General features: G+C 38.3%; 1 protein-coding gene across 5 annotated transcripts in view; it reads left to right on the top strand.

The window, feature by feature from the left end:
- LOC140730474 (neurexin-1) overlaps positions 1–16,722 on the top strand; it is a 1,634,325-nt gene that overhangs the window by 58,753 nt on the left and 1,558,850 nt on the right. For 3 of the 5 annotated variants that reach the window (XM_073050924.1, XM_073050926.1, XM_073050925.1), the window contains exon 3: positions 1,810–1,891. The exons of the other annotated variants lie outside the window; for them this stretch is intronic. The gene's annotated coding sequence lies outside the window, so the exon portion shown is untranslated. The remainder of the gene's footprint in view (positions 1–1,809; positions 1,892–16,722) is intronic. 5 annotated transcript variants of the gene reach the window in all.

The following is a 16,722-nucleotide window of genomic DNA, read 5'->3' as shown; positions in this document are numbered from 1 at the left end:
ATGGCCCCACAATGGTGGTTTCATGTTGTTACCATATCCAACCCCAATGTGGCTTGTTGGTTGTTGTATTTCACTTTTACAAATGTCATTCACACAGGAGTTACATTTTCTCTAGTGTAAGTTCTTAGTTGGATATCTGCAAGCTTCAGGTCAGTATCTTCAAAATGACATTCAACCTGATTTTGTAGAATGACTGAAACAGCTAAGCCAGCTTCATTTCCATTTTGATTTATAGTCCAATTCCATTTTAGTTAATTTGCTATACATTTCTGGTGTAATTTATGTTGCTTGTCCCTTGTTAGTTTTCACATATACATCTTAAGGCTAAGCAGTCCTGTGTCACTGTCATCATTATCAGATTTTTCATCAACAGCATGCAGATTAGATAGTTTTTTTTCATCCCCATGCAGTCCATTTATTTCTACCTGCCCGACACGCTCTTGGTATTTGTTCGACTTTGTTGCATTTTCTGCAAGCTTCACCTTTAGACTGGCATTAATCTGGTGTATGGGAGCTCCTGCCACAATGTTAACACAATTTATTTGGCCGTGCAGATTTCAGTTTAGACAATGCAATTTTGTTCATGCTTATTTTCATTCCTAAATGCAACTCACTTGCATCTCTGGCTGCAGTTTTAAATGTGAGTTGTGCTTTAGTTAGGTGCTGTTTTTGGATACTTTCTTGTAAGATGTCACAAACTAAATAATCTCTCAGTGAATCATTAAGCCCATCACTGAACTGACAATGCTTAGACAATTTCTTCAACTCAGTTACATACACTGAAATGGACACCCCTTCTTTTTGATTTCACTTATGAAACCTAAAGCATTCTGCAATCAACAATTGTTTCGGTTCATAATGTTCCTGCATTTCTTTTATGATATCAGCAAAGTTCATTTTGGCTGGTTTTGATGGAATAGTAAAATTCTAAGCAAATTGTTTGCTTCTCTACCAGTTACACTCAGCAAAACTGGTACTTGTTTCTCTTTGGCTATTCCATTTTCTCTGTCTCTCTCTGTCTCTCCTTCAAAAGAGGAAAACTGCTGCATTTCAAGCAGTAGATAGTTGTCTTGGGTTCATTTTAAAACTTGCTCATCACCACAGTTATGTTTTGTAACTCCAATAAACATGGAGCTGGGGATAACTCCTGGATGTTTAGTTTTTACCTTAGTGGTGCGCACATATGGTGGTGTAGCAATGTATGCCATTTAATGTACTTTGTACATATAACTTGTAATTGTGTAAACAAAGAATACTTAATTAAACAATATATTTACAATATTGCTCTAATATTACTGAAATATTAAGCATACAACAGTGAACCTTAGAATGTTGATGGTGTTGCTGGTTAGACCTTGGCCAGTTAGAATTTCCAAGACACAGCTTCTTTTCAGGCTCTATCTGTATATTGTCCCCGACTTCCTGTTTGCAGACGTAAACTGTTTGATCTGCTGATGAATTGCGAATGAAATCAAACATTGCAGTGGATCAATGTCAAATCTGGTTAGAAAATACACATATAAAGTTTCTCAATATCTTAAACATTAAGAAATCCTGGAAGTATTATATTAGAAATTAATCAGTTCAAAATTAAAATATTTAATATTATTAAAACATTTAATTCAAATATATAACTGACTGTTATTCCATTAATAAAGTTACTGAAACTGCAATTAATGCACAGCAAATATATCAGTTATATGATGCTTTAGTTTAAATTGTATAGTAACCCTACTTTAGAACCATTTACCAGAATTGTGACTTTAAATTTCTAAACTTAATTTTATTTTTTTTCCCACTTGAAAAAAGTGTCAAAATTGTTGTCGCCTTCACTTCGTTCACACTATATCGTCTCTTTTCCCAATGGTCATCTTGGAAGTACAATATAAATGTAAGTTTTTACTCTTTTTCTCATGTAAGCTAAGCTTTTAAATCTATTATAATTAAACTTAAATTATTATTTTTGCTGTACATTATATCTCTTTGACAATAATCACTAATGAACTAAACTTGACTGCAATGACTGGGGCAAGTCTTTTCCTTCCTTCCTTCCTTCATGCATCTGTACTTTGTTTTGGCTAACCATCCCTACTCAAAAGTTTGATTCAGAGATACAGCACAATAATTGCCCCCTGCAGCCCACTGAGCCCAATTACACCTATGTGACCAATTCACCTGCTACCATTACATCTTTGGAAAGTGGAGGAGACCCATGTGGTCATGGGAGGGATGTACAAATTCTTTAACGACAATGGTGGAATTGAACCCAGGTCATTGGCATTGTGATTGCATTACGCTAACTGCTGAGCTACTGTGCTGTCCGATATTCTTCTATAATCATTAATTTCAGTGAGGTTAAATACCATCTATCTAATTAGAACCAGAATATCATCTGCAAATTGCTTCTCTTCTCAAGGTCCACCATTACTTCCAATGTCTTCCAAGGATTTGTCTTTAGCCCTCTGTTTCTCATCCATATGCTATTCCTTGGTAACGTTATTAAAAAGTAACGACTATTTCCACATAATTACAACTTAACTTGGATTCATCTACAATCTTCCTAGGCCCTTTTACTAAAATGTTATTATTTGGAATCAAATTAAGTATAAGAAAGCTAATAACTTGTATTTCAGCTTATCATTCTGCACTAAAACAAGTTCCTACTCATTCTCAATTACTGCCTGCTTGCCCTCTGACTACTCACACACCGTCTTTTTGCACTCTTAGTAATTTCTCTCTTGCTTCCCTCTCTCAAACACCCCTTTCCCCTCAATGTTTGCTCATGCCCTTTCCCCTTCATTCCTTGTGTGTTCCCTTCTGTTGCCCTTCCTCACTTCCATCCCTGTTGCTACTCACTCAGAAGCACTTCCATTTAGTATATTTGCATGGTGCATTACCAGAAGAAAGCAGCATTCACCACAGACCTCCACCAACTAGACCATGCCCTCTTCACTACCATAAGGTAGGAAGTAGAGGACTTGGGTCCCATATTACCAAGTTCAGGAAGAGTTATTACCCTACAGCAATCAGCTTCCTGAACCGGTGTGGATAACTTCATTCACCACTATTCTGAACTGAATCTGCAGACTTTTAAGGACTTGTTACAACTAATATTCTCAGTGTTATTTTTATTTGCGTAATTTGTCTTTTGCATCTTAGTGTTTCATTCTTTGCTTATGGATAGTTTTCCATAAAATTGTATTGTATTTCTTTTTCTCTGTAAATGCCTGCAAGGAAATTAATCTCACAATAGTAGATGGTAGCATATATGTACTTTGATAATGAATTTACTTTGAACTTTGAATTTTCACCGAGTCTATTTCCTGGTTTCTTGTGTTCAGCTCATTCTATACTCTGGCCTAGTTCATCGCTAGTTCCATTCATCTCTTACTTTTCTTACCTGCATTGTCTTGCAATTGAACACTACCTCAATTTTAATAATATCACTAATAATTGCTCTACCATTTTAAAACCAAAACTGCAAGCTCTGAAATTCTCTTTGGCTTGCTGTACAAATGCTAGTTAATTCATGTGTAAGTCAATTTGCATAAATCTGTTTTCATTCAGCTTCAAGGGAGTTGTTGCTGTTTTAAATGACCAACAATCTTGCTTTATAGTTTTGCTCTACTGCCACCTGTTGCATAGTTCCCCATAGTTCTCCAAGATACTTTGATTTGCATGTACAAAGTGTCTTTCAACTTGGTTCTGTCCTTTTGTGGCATGCCTTCCTGCGCAAAATTCTTCCATTTCTTGGGTATGCTGCGTATCACAAGAGTGTACTTTTCAAGATCTATCACAAACTGTCATATTTACATTTTGCAACATTTTAAGTTAACCATATCTAAATTCACAAATTGCTGTTTTTATATGCTGGGAGTGGTTTATTGCCTGCTGAAAAAAATTCCATTGTTGGCTGTTGCTGCTGCTGCTTCTCAGTAAATTTTATAACATTAAGCAATGTTTAAAATGTCATATGCACTGGATATCTTGTTAGTAGATCACAGGATATTGTTAATTGCTATTAAGAGCTGTGAAAAATCAAGGTTAGGGTTTTAAAAACTGAAATGCTCCAAGCAGAAATGGCTCAATGATGTGATCTGCTTGTTGTTTGAAACATTTTGTTTTACTCAGTTCAGTTCCCAACTCAAAGTGGAGACACATTTCTATATTTAAATTGACGTTTATATCATCCTATATTAATCATTAAGTATTGCCTGGTGGAAATAATGCCTTTGCTAAGGGACTTATGTAATTCATCATCCTATTGTACTGAATTAATGATAAAAATAAGAGCTGACAATACAGCAATATATAACTCAATAAAAGACAGCTAAAATTTAAGAGAAATGAAAATAATTTTTCCATTGTAAGTTTATTTGGGTTTGGCCAATCCGTCTGAAGGCAGGCATAGTGGAGACAAATACGATGGAGGTGTTTAAAAATACTTGTTTAAAAAGTTCTTAGATGGGCACATAAATTGGCAGAGAATGAAGGGATGGATATTGTTTAGGCAGAAAGGATCAGTTTTGTTTAGAGTCGAAGTCAAGCTTGTTGTTCTGTGCATAGTTGCAAAGGAAAAGAATACTTGTCGCAGCATTGCAGGCAGATAACATCAGATACGCAACATTCACAAGAAAATAAAACATATGTTATCATTAGGCATTCAATTAGTTCCACACTATTGTGAGCTTAAGGGCCAGTTCCTATGCTGTACTGTTCTATGATCAAGAGGCAAGGTCAAGAATGTTGCAATAATCACTAGTGAAACCTACATTGCAATCCAGATCAAGAAAAAGATGAGAAACGTCCTACATAAGTAGAGCAAAATAGAGAAAATGTAGTGTACATGATGACAGAAGGAAAGAAGCTGTTCCTTAAATACTGAGTGTGTGGCTTTAGGTTTCTGTACTTCCTCCTTGATGGTTGCAATGAGAAGAGATTATTTCCTCAGGTGATGGGAGTCCTTAATGATGGATGCTGCCTTTATGAGGTTATTGCCTTTTGAAGATGTCCTCAGTGCTAGGGTGGCTGGTGTCCATGATGGAGTTGGCTGAGTTACAATTTTCTGATCCTGGGCAATGGGCCCTTCATTCCAGACAATTATGCAACCAGGTAGAATGCTCTTCATAGTACTTCTGCAGAAATTTGCCCATGTCTTTGGCGATAGACCCTCCTCCTTCACCACCATTGAGGGTATCAAACAGTCCTTCTAGCAGAGGCCACACTTCATCTGCAATTCTGTCAGGGTTATCTATTTTATCCGATGTTCTTGATACATCAGTGATTCAGTGCAGATTGGGTGACTGCTTTATTGAGAAAGTTTACTCTGCTGCAAAAGGTAGGATCTCCCAGTGGCCACCCATTTCAATTCGATTTCCCATTCCCATTCTGACATTCTGTTTATGGCCTCCTCTATTGCCGTGGCAAGGACTACCTCAGGTCAGAGGAATCACTCCTCATTCTCTCTGGGTAGCTTCCAACCTTATGACATAGATATCGATTTCTCCAATTTACGGTAATTTCTACCTCTCCCTCTTTGTCTCTTTTACTGTTCCCTCTTCCATTTATCCTTTTATCCCTTCTCATCTGCCGACCACTTCCATCTTATTTCCCTCCATGTTCTTTCCTCCACGGCCATTACCCATTCCTATTAGAATTCTTTTCATCAGCTCTATACCTTTTCCACACATTACCTCCCAGCTTTTTAATTTGCACCCCCTCACCTGTTCTCACCTGTGTCTGGCCAGCTTGTACTCCTTTTCCTCAACCCCCACCTTCTTATTCTGGCTTCTGCCCCCTTCCCCCTTCCTTTCCAGTCCTTATGAAGGGCCCAAAATGTTGAATGTTTATTCCCCTCCATAGATGCTCTCTGACCTGCTGAGGACCTCCAGCATTTTTGTGTGTGTTGCTCAAGATTTCCAGTGTTTGCAACATCTCTTCTGTTCATGTAAACTTACAAGTTGCTTGAACTTCGTTATGTTGAAAGGAATTGTAATGGATTGCTAAGATTTGGTCCACTGAATCAAGTGATCAAAAGAAATTTCTGTCCAAGTGCAGCTCCAGAAGGAATCCCATCCGCATTGGCAGAAACCAAAGTTTTTAGCAAACAATGCCACAAAAGGCTATTGGACCGTTAAAGGCTTGATGAGGAATTTTTGCTGTTAAACAAAGTTCATGCTCCATTTGGATGATGCATTTTCTGATACCCAGAGTTGTTCATGTCCATATTCATGGAATTGATGGTGTAGCACGTGACCATGATCTTCATGGAGCTATGGAAGCAGCCAAGAATGTGAAGTTCCAATGCAAATGTATTGTAAAAATTAAAATGCCAGTATTTTGGAATGGTTATAAACACCAGATGGAGGGAAACTAAGCCCAGAAAATGTCATATATTGCTGGAATGGAAGCACAAATAAACATGATAGTACTAAAGTTGTCTAAGAATAAACTAGTATACAAATTCTTTCATTCCTGATAAAACATTTCACAAACCTGAAAAGTACTGGGAAAAACTTACTGAAATAATTATCAGTAGTCAAAACTTGACTTTCAACATTCAAGGAAATAGTATGCACATTATTTGTCAGTTAATACAGCAACAGAGCTAAAAACACCCTGTAATTTTATACATACAAGACTCAAGAATAATTCAAGTCCAAAGTAGCAAACAGATAAAATTACTATCTAATGCACTCACAGTAATAGAAGTTGGAGAAATAAAACAAAGTGCCACCAAATTTCAAGGATTAGACTTCAGGTTCCAAATTGTGACTACCCTCTGAAATACTAAACGGGAAAAGGCAAGTAGATGCACTAGCTCAGTTGCCACCATAGGAGAAGTATTACATGGGAGGTTTAGGTGGGCAAATGCACTTGCAAGTAAATGTGGCATCAAAAATGTTGAGCAAAATAACAGATACTGGTAAGTACAAATATTGCACATGCTTTTTCAACATGTGATTTAGAAATGCTCTGAAAAGATGAAATGCTGTCTGTGATGGCTATAGAACTGATGGCATTTCACTAAAAGTTAAATTGAGAAATATTGTACTCAATAACATGCAGAGACCATTATTTCAGAAGAGGGAGACAAGCCAAAGAGAAATTCAAAATGAGAGCTATATGAACTTTAAACTGGAACAATATGCACAAGAATCTTTAAGATACTATCACACAACAAAGAAGAAATAATGAGCACTGAGATACTACTGAGGCTGTGGCTGACGATGGAATTGATTTGTTAACCCACAACCAAGAATAGTACCTCCATGTTATTTTTTTTTAAAAATGATAAAATTGCATCTATAGACTGACTGTAGAATTCAGAGGAAGCCAACATCACAACGATCCTGCTAAATCATGACCTGAATTGTGAAGAGGACAATTACTGCATGTATAAGCTCCATTTATGAAAATAGAGGATAAAATTAAAAACATCATTGAAACAGATACTCCAAGATTGCATATTATCATGTGTAAGGCAGATCAACAGATGAATCAGATGAATCAACAGATTAATCAAATTTGTCTCTGTCTGACTTCAGATCTGATGGGAAAGAAAAAGAAACATCATAAACGGAAGCGATTAGTGACAATAGAACAAGAAATCTAAAATTGCATTGCAGTACCAAGAAAATGCTCCATCACTATCCACCGTTGTCCACAACCAGTAGCTGTGATCCATACCTTCGTAAAAGTGGTAACATAAATAGATAGGGGGCAAAGAACAACATGCTTGAATTCATTGATCAGAGAATTGAGTATAAAAGCTGGTAAATCATGTTGTAGCTGCATGAAACTTTGTTTGGTCTACATTGGAGTACTGTGTGCAATTCTGGTCACCACACTAGAGAATGGATGGAAGGCTTTGGAGAGCGTGCAGAAGAGGTTCACCAGGATGATGCATGGATTGGAGTGTAAAAACAATTAAGGACAGGCCAGACAAATTTAAATTATTTTCTCAGTAGTTTTGAAGGTGGTGGGGGAGAACAAGTTGATGGTATATAAAATTATGACAGGCACAGATGGAGTAATAGTCACCGAATTTTTCCCAAAGTAGAAATGTCAGATATAGAAGTCTTGAAGGTGGGGAAGGTGGTGGGGGAATTTTTCAAAGAAATTTGTGAAATGAAATTTATTTTTCAGAGTGTGTGGCAGGGGACTGGAACACTGCTGGTGGGCAGGTGGTAGAAGCAGATATGATTGCAGTGTTTCAGAGGGCTTAGGTAGAGAGATGATTTGGCAGTGAAAGGGGAGTGTGGGTCATGTACAGGCAGATGGCATTAGTTAACTTGGAATTGTGTCAGTGCCCACACAGTGAGCCGAAGTACCTGTGTTGTGCTGTTTTATGTTCTATATAACTTGTCTCTAAAAGGAATAAGTAAAACCATGTCAACAAATTGAAAATGTAGACTGACATAGGCAGTAGAGCTGAGTTCATTCCTGACCTCTGTGTAGAGTTTGTCTGTGACCACATGAGTATTTCCTGTTTGCTCAGATTTTTTTCCACAATCCAAAGATGTCAGTGGCCACTTTAAATTGCACCTAGAGTGTGGGTAGTTGGAAGAATGTGAGAAATAATTGAAGAGAATGTTGGGAGAATAAATTTGTATTGTTGTAGAATTGCTATCAATTGATGCTTATTGGTGTAAGAGAACCTGTTGTGCTGAAGGATGTAGTTCTGTGCTATTATAACTGTGTAACATTTTACCACTGAAGCAATATTGGGAATAGAAAAGTGAAATGTAATCACATGGTATTAGAATTGCTTATCCAAATAAAAATTAAAAATGTGTTTATATATTAAAAAGGAATGTTATCATAAAGCTGACCAAGAAACTTTTTTAACTTTGTAATTGTTTCACTCAATAAGTGCATGGCATAGAGCCTGGAAGAATGAACAGATCCAGAGTCACTGATTTGAAGCAAAATCTTATAAATGACCAGGTCTCTGGAAGAGTCTCTAGAAAACCAAATGTAACTTCTAGCTTTACAGCAAGTACCTGCCTGACATTTTTTTACAAACAATTTGCAATGTACAGGCACTCCTCAGGTTACGAACGAGTTCCGTTCCTAAGTCCATCTTTAAGTCGGATTTGTATGCAAGTCAGAACTGGTACATCCGGTATTATTTAGTGTCAGTTAGTCAAATGTTTGTCATAATATATAGTATATATTTTACCTTTCTATGCATATAAAACACTTAAGAAACACTTCCAAATACACTAAAACATCTTTAACATAATACAGTAATAATAAAAGGAACTACATACGGTTCCAGCGATGTCTTACATACCGGAAGGAGCATTCATACTGGAGTCAATTTCGTGAAGTAGACATCAAGGGAGGGAGGTTTGTACAGAGCTTTTCTTTTTCTCGTCATAAATGGCCTTGTAGCAGCTGAGGTCCTCGGTAATTGCACGGTAAACTTTGGTGAAATTTTCTGTATTAGGATCTTGCTCCTCTAACTTTGCCATCTCTGCTTCAATGAGACGAAAGGCTTCAGCTAACTCTTTCATCACAAACTTTCTTGGTTCCGGAGTTCCTAGGTGCCAGTCTTCTTCTTCTTCAAATGCTCTCATCTGCTGCTCTAGTTCCTGAAGGTCTTCGTTGTTCAGTTCTTCGGTATGGGAGTTGAAAACATCATTTTCACTGATGTCTAACTGCAGTTCATTACCAATATCAACCACAGCTTGCCTGGCTTCAGCGATGTCATCAGCTGTAAACCCCTGAAAAGTATGTGCGAATTGGGGACACAATTTGTTCCACACTCCTTTCATATTTGACTGCTTCACTTCATCCAAGAATCAGCAATATTTTTGATGGCATCATAGATATGATAATCCCTCCAGAACCCCCTTAAGCTCATCACATCATCTTGGGTAGCCCTGACTACTTGTGAGAAGGTCCGCCATAAATAATAGGCCATAAAGGACGCTATGACATCCTGATCCATTGGCTGAAGTAGTGATGTGGTGTTGGGGGCTAAAAATACGACCTTTACATTGGGGTGAAGGTCATCTAAAGTGCTTGGATGTCCGGGTGCGTTGTCAAGCACAAATAGAATCTTGAAAGGAATTTTTTTGGCCAAGCAATAACGTTCAACAGCAGGGACAAAATGGTTCAAGAACCAGTCTTCAAAGATGGCAATTGTAACCCAAGCCTTTGAATTTGCCTTCCAAATAAGGGGAAGAGATGCCTTAATGATATGGCAAAGTGCCCTCGGATTTAGGGAGCGATACACAAGCAAAGGCTTAAGCTTGAAATCCCCGGATGTGTTACCACCAAACAGTAACGTTAGCCTATCCTTCAATGCCTTATGCCCTGGTGCACTTTTTTCCTCTTTTGAAATGTAGGTCCTTTCAGAATTTTTTTTTCCAAATTAAGCCAGTCTCGTCTACATTAAATATTTGGTCTGGCAAATAACCTCCCTCCTCAATAATTTTTTTAAACATTTCAGGAAAATCACTCGCAGCACTTAAATCGGCACTCACTGCTTCACCTTGCACTTTAATATTATGTAAATTTGCCTTCACTTAGAAACGATTGAACCAACTCCTTCTCGCAACAAATTCTTCATCACAATCATTTTTACTTGCTGTATGTGCAGCTTTTAAATCATTGAAAAGGCTTTAAGCCTTTTCTTGCATTAAAGTAAGGCTAATAGGAATATTACGCTGATTTTGATTGTCTAACAAAATTATGATTAACCTTTCCATTTCAATAATCAAACCACTGCATTGCTTAGTAATAATTGTAGCTTTCATCGGGCCAGGAACTTCCACATGCTCCATTATTCTCACTTTATCCTTTAAAATTGTTCTGATTGTTGACTAACTGTAGCCTAATGCTTTTCCAATGACCAATGATGTTTCACCTCTTTCTGATCGCTTTCTTATTTCCACCTTATTTTCAATCATGATCGTTTTCCTTTTCTTTGATCCATCACCAGCACTTGCATCAGATTTACGCTTCAGAGACATGGTAAGTAAGAGAAGAATTTAAGCCAAATACAAAGTTACACGCTCAACACAGTATTAATGGCAACATAATCCGACTTAAAATGGCAGACAGCGTTCACCTTCCTCGAGCCGACGAACTGCTGAAGCCGTGCAATGTTTTCACGAGCGTCACAATGTAGTGTATGCGTTCGTTATTACGAACAATTGTATTTAACTTGAATTTTCAATATAATATGCTTTATGGCAGGCCATTTGTAAGTATGAGTTGTTCGTAAGTCGGACGTTCGTTAACTCGGGGACTGCCTGTATTGACGAATGATGGGTAATAATGGCATATCCGTGATGGAAGCCCTTAAATGCAAAGCATTTCTGCTATAAATTTTCCATTTATGTTCCATTTACATTCTATAAAAGTGAGAGTGCAAGGAATGATTGATAAGGAAAATGTACAAGCATACAATTTGCTCATTATCACTGAAAATGACCCTTCCCTGTTGCATTTCCTTTACCAAGTCCACTTGGAAACTATAGACAATTCACAAAATTTATGTGGGGTGAGATAACCTCCAAAGTGAAGTACCTCAAACTCAACTGCTTCATGTAATTGTGGAATTTCATTTTGTTGACTTAGCCATGGCATTCTTCTTTTCAATTAGTTGTTTCGTCTGGGTATTGCACTGATGATTATTCTGAAGGAAAAAATACTCTATGCCATATATACATGAGGATTAAACAGGAAGGAGTCAAAATTAAAATCACCAACAAAAATCTAAAGGTGGCATCAGTGATTGCAAAACTTCTGCCAATTAACATATAGTACTTGAAATGCTAGAAATAGTTTTAAAGCTTTTGTTTGAGGTTCAGTGTTTAGCAGAAATGTAAGTTTGCAATTTTAGGATAAGAATGCATTCTCGGATAATAATCCACCATGTTTTGATGTTTAATTTTTAACTGTTTTGCAATCAACAATTGTTGCAGCATCAGTTTGGAAAATACTTGATCTTGGTCCTGCAAATCTGAAGGAGACAACTCTACCATATTGAAAGGAGCAGTGATCATAATTAGCAACTTTTTCAATGTTGCCAGTAGCCCAGGCAGTAGAAATGTGGAGTGTTCCTTCTTTTGATTTGCATCATTAACAGTTGCAAAGAAAAACATCAATAACTGGAAAATTCATTAACAGTATATGCCATCATTTACAATTATGGCTTTTCTGAGTATTAAATGTGAACATCCACACTCGTGACCCAGTGTTATGCATAGTTCATATTTTGTTGTCAATATTTATCTTTTAAGTCTATCATTTTAGTAATTTTTTGTTATCAAAAGATTTCAGCAGATAATTTACAAAATGTACATATGATAATATGTCTGCACATAATAATGAATAAGTGATCTAACTTTGTTGATACTGGAAGTTTATATGTCTTTAACTGAGCTTTTATTTTTAAAAATGAAATTTACCCTGTTTCACTGACTGTTGAAGAAGTAGATGAAAACAAATCTGATGCACTGAAGATAAAACAAGGAAAAAAACATCCTAGCTATTGTCGTATTCAAAATACAATCCATTAACTTCATTGGAATAAATGTTTGAGGCAGAGTAAAAGTGCTGATACATCTCAATTGTATGTTTGCCTACTGATCGGGGTAAATTCCCAGGCATTTCAATAGACCTTTGTCTATTGGATTCCAGTGTTTCAGAGTTTGTGGTTTTTTAAATTTTTGCGCGACATTCTATTTAGTTAGAGATACAGCACGAAACAAGCCCAATGAGTCTCACCACTCAGCAACCTACCTATTTTAACTCAAGCCTAATCACAGGACAATTTACAATGACCAATAATTGGTATGTCTTTAGTCTTTTGGGACATGTGGAGGAATCCTACATACAGATGGATAGAACATGTAAGCATTCTTATAGACGGTGCTGGAATTGAACTCTGAACTCTGATTCCTCAATCTGTAATAGTGTTGCACTATCCACTATGCTACTGTGCACCCATGTTGTCAGTTATCAATTGAATGTATGAACTCCTTACAGCAGTGTGATACCTTGTGTTAATGAGAGGAAATTGTACTTCTGAGAATGGAGCTGACAGTCAATGTTAATAAATGTTACGAAAGAGCTACTACCATTCTTGTATTATGAATGCATCACACTGGGTTGATGTCTTCAGAGTTAAATACCGATCCTTGAATGTAATGAAAACCCCCACAGTTGATTTTAAATAAGTGTATAGGATTATAATAAGATTGTTGGAAAAGATTTAATTTAGGGTTGTGGATGTGGTGTATATGGATTTTAGTAAGATGTTTGATGAAGTTCCCCACAGTAGGTTCGTTCAGTAAGTCAGGAAGCTTGGATTGAAGGAAACTTGGCTGCATGCATTTATAATTCTCTTGCCCACTGAAGGCAGCAGGGGTAGTAGATGGGCCACATTTAGTCTGCAGGTCAGAAACCAGTGGTGTGCTGCAAAGATCTATTCAGGGACCCCTGCTCTTTGTGATTGTTATAAATGACTTTGATAAAGGAAGTAGAAACATGGGTTAGTAAGTTTGCAAAAACATGAAGGTGCAAAGTGTTGCAGATTGTGCAGAAAGTTGACATAGGCTACATTACAACAGGACATTTGTAGGGTGCAGAGCTGGGCTGAGAAGTGGCAGCTGAAGTTCAATCCAAAAAAATACGCTTGAAGGTCGAGCTTGAAGGCAGAATATAGGATTAATGACAGGATTCTTGGAAATGGGGAGGGACAAAGGGATCCCTGGATCCACGTTCCTAGATCCCTCAAAGTTGACAAGCAAGTTGATATTATGATTGAGAAAGTCATGATGTTTGGCCTTCATTAGTCAGGGCACTGAGTTCAAAACTCATGAGGTAATGTTGCAGGTCTAAAAAACCTCAAGTTAACCTCACTTAGTGTTCAGTTCTGGTCATCTCATTATAGGAGATTTACCATGATCCTTCCTGGATTAGAAAGCATGTCTTATGAGGACAGGTTGAGTGAACTAGGGCTATTCTCTTTTGCAGCAAAGAAGGTTGAAATAGCAAATATGAAGGGGCAAAATTTAAGGTGATTTGAGGATGTCAATGTGGTGAACTACATATACCTGTCTGGACATGCCCCCCCGCTGACTGCTCCTGTGGCTCCTCCCACTGACCGTGGGTCCTCCCACGGACCCCGGTATAAAGGTGATTGGGGACACCGCCCCGGCCTCAGTCTCCAGGACGCAGTGTGGTGGTCAATTGCTGCTTGTTCTTTCTTCCAGCCAATAAAAGCCGATATCTTGCCTCACGTCTCCAAGAGTTATTGATGGTGCATCAATCAAAGGTAGATTTATTACACAGTGGTAGACAGATAGAGTGTGCTGCCAGGGGTGATGGTAGAGGCAAATACGTTGGGGCATTTAATAGACTCTTAGGTAGACACACAGATGAAAGAAAAATGGAGGGCTATGGGGGAGGAATGGGTTAGATTGAATTTTAACTAGGTTAAAACGTTGCCACAACATTGTGGGCTAAAGGGCCTGTAATGTGCTGTACTGTTCAATGTTCTGTTATATGCCTGTAACTTCAAAGCTTCCATTGCTATATCTGTGCGTCCATACCAGACAGGACTTCAAACTGATTGTAGTGATCTCTGGAATGACTTCTATCACAGGGTACACTAATAATGGATCTAAACTTTAAGAGATGCATATAGAAGTGGTCTTGTCTATGCAGCCTCCTCTACAGTGGTGTGACCCAACGCATGTTGGAGGACCGTTTTGTTAAGCACCCCTGCTTTATCTGCCAAAAATGGAATTTCCTGTTGTCCATAGAAAACAGAAAACCTACAGCACAATGCAGGCCTTTCAGCCCACAAAGTTGTGCTGAACATGTCCCAGAGTTATCCACAGCCCTCTGTTTTTCTACGCTCTATGTACCTATCCAAGAGTCTATCCACCTCCACCACCGTTCCTAGCAGCCCATCCCGTGCACTCACCACTCTCTGTGTAAAAAAACCCAAACAAACAAACTTACCCCGACATTTCCTCTGTACCTACTTACAAGCACTTTAAAACTGTGCCCTCTTGTCCTAGCCATTTCAGCCCTGTGAAAAAGCCTCTGACTATCCACATGATCAATGCCTCTCATTTTCTCATACACCTCTAACCATTTTAACTCCTAGCCCCAGTCTTGTTCTGACATGGTTTCCTCTTTTGCCACGATGAGGCCACTCAACGTGGAGGAGCAACAAGTCATATTACATCTGGGTAGCCTCCAGCCTCCTTCCAATAATTTTATTTTCCCTCTCCCTTCCCTCTTCTCTATACCACACTCTAATGTCTTACCTCTTTTCCTCTCCTGTCAATCACCTTTCCCTGGTGCCCATCCGTCTTCCCTTTCTCCCCATGTTCCACTCTCCTCTCCTATCAGACTTGCTTCTTTTCCAGGCCTTCATCTTTCCCACCCACCTGTTTTCACCTTCTGGATAGACCTCCTAGCCCTCCACCCCCCCCCCCCACCTTTTTATTCTGGCATCTTCTCTCTTCCTTTTCATTCCCGAAGAAAGCTCTTGGCTTGAAATGTCAAGTGCTTATTAATTTTCCTTGATGCTGCCTGACCTGCTAAGTATTTTGTGTCTGTCATTCTGGATTTCCAGCGTCAGCAGAATCTCTTGTGTATTGGTCTATAATTGCTGGTTTGAACTACTTCTAACTATGTAATAAATTGAACCCTATGTTTATACACTAAAATGTCACAGCACTGGAAGCACTGGCTGGTCACTTAAGTCATAATTAGCCAAACAACAAAAGTTATGATGTCTGCTCAAGGTCTAACAGTGTCCAGTTAATCACTCATTATGATTCTAGCACATGCATTCCTTTGTTTAAACTATTTAACCTTCACTTTATCCATATGAATATTTTGTGCTGTAAATTTAAGTATCTAATTATTCTACAAAGTACTTATTTTCATCTATCTCTCTTCACTTTCTTCTATCGTTTATTTAATATTTTTATTTTCTGAGTATTATCTTCAATTTGAACTGATGTATGCAGCTTTCCCTCACACTAGAAGCAACAGCGTTTGGTGTCACTGTTTGAATAAGTATTGGGTTACCAAATCAGAGAGCACGCTGGGGTCCCTGGAAGGCAAACATCTCTTCTTGCTTCAGAATTGAGGAATTGTCAAGAATTTGCATCATTACAACACAGTGGACCATTGCTACACCATCATCAAGAATGCCTACCGTGCTATTCCACACTCTCACTTCAGGAAGTCTGATCACTTAGCTATAATTCTACTCCCTGAGTATAGGCAGAGACTGAAGACTGCAGCACCAGCAGTGAGGACCAAGAAGGTATGGACAAGGGAAGCACAGGAGCGCCTATAGGACTGCTTTGAATCGGTGGACTGGACTGTATTCAGGGATTCATCTTAGAATCTGGATGAGTATGCTGCAGTTGTTACCGACTTCACGAAAACCTGTGTGGATGAGTGTGTACCCAGAAAGACACAGTACATTCCCAAACCAAAAGCCATGGATGAACCAGGAGGTATATCGTCTGCTAAAGGCTAGATCTGTGGCATTTGAATCTGACAACCCAGGCCTGTACCAGAAAACCAAGTATGATCTGCGGTGGGCTATTTCAAGGGCAAAGAGAAAATTTCAAATGAGGTTGGAGGTGACATCAGATGCACGGCAACTCTGGCAGCGTTTGCAAGACATTATTTCCTACAAAGTGAAACCCAATGGCATGAATGGCA

This window comes from Hemitrygon akajei, chromosome 7 (assembly GCF_048418815.1).
Source record: "Hemitrygon akajei chromosome 7, sHemAka1.3, whole genome shotgun sequence".
Lineage (NCBI taxonomy): Eukaryota > Metazoa > Chordata > Chondrichthyes > Myliobatiformes > Dasyatidae > Hemitrygon > Hemitrygon akajei.
The sequence above is the reverse complement of the archived record's forward strand: the minus strand, read 5'-3'. Positions and strand labels throughout refer to the sequence as shown.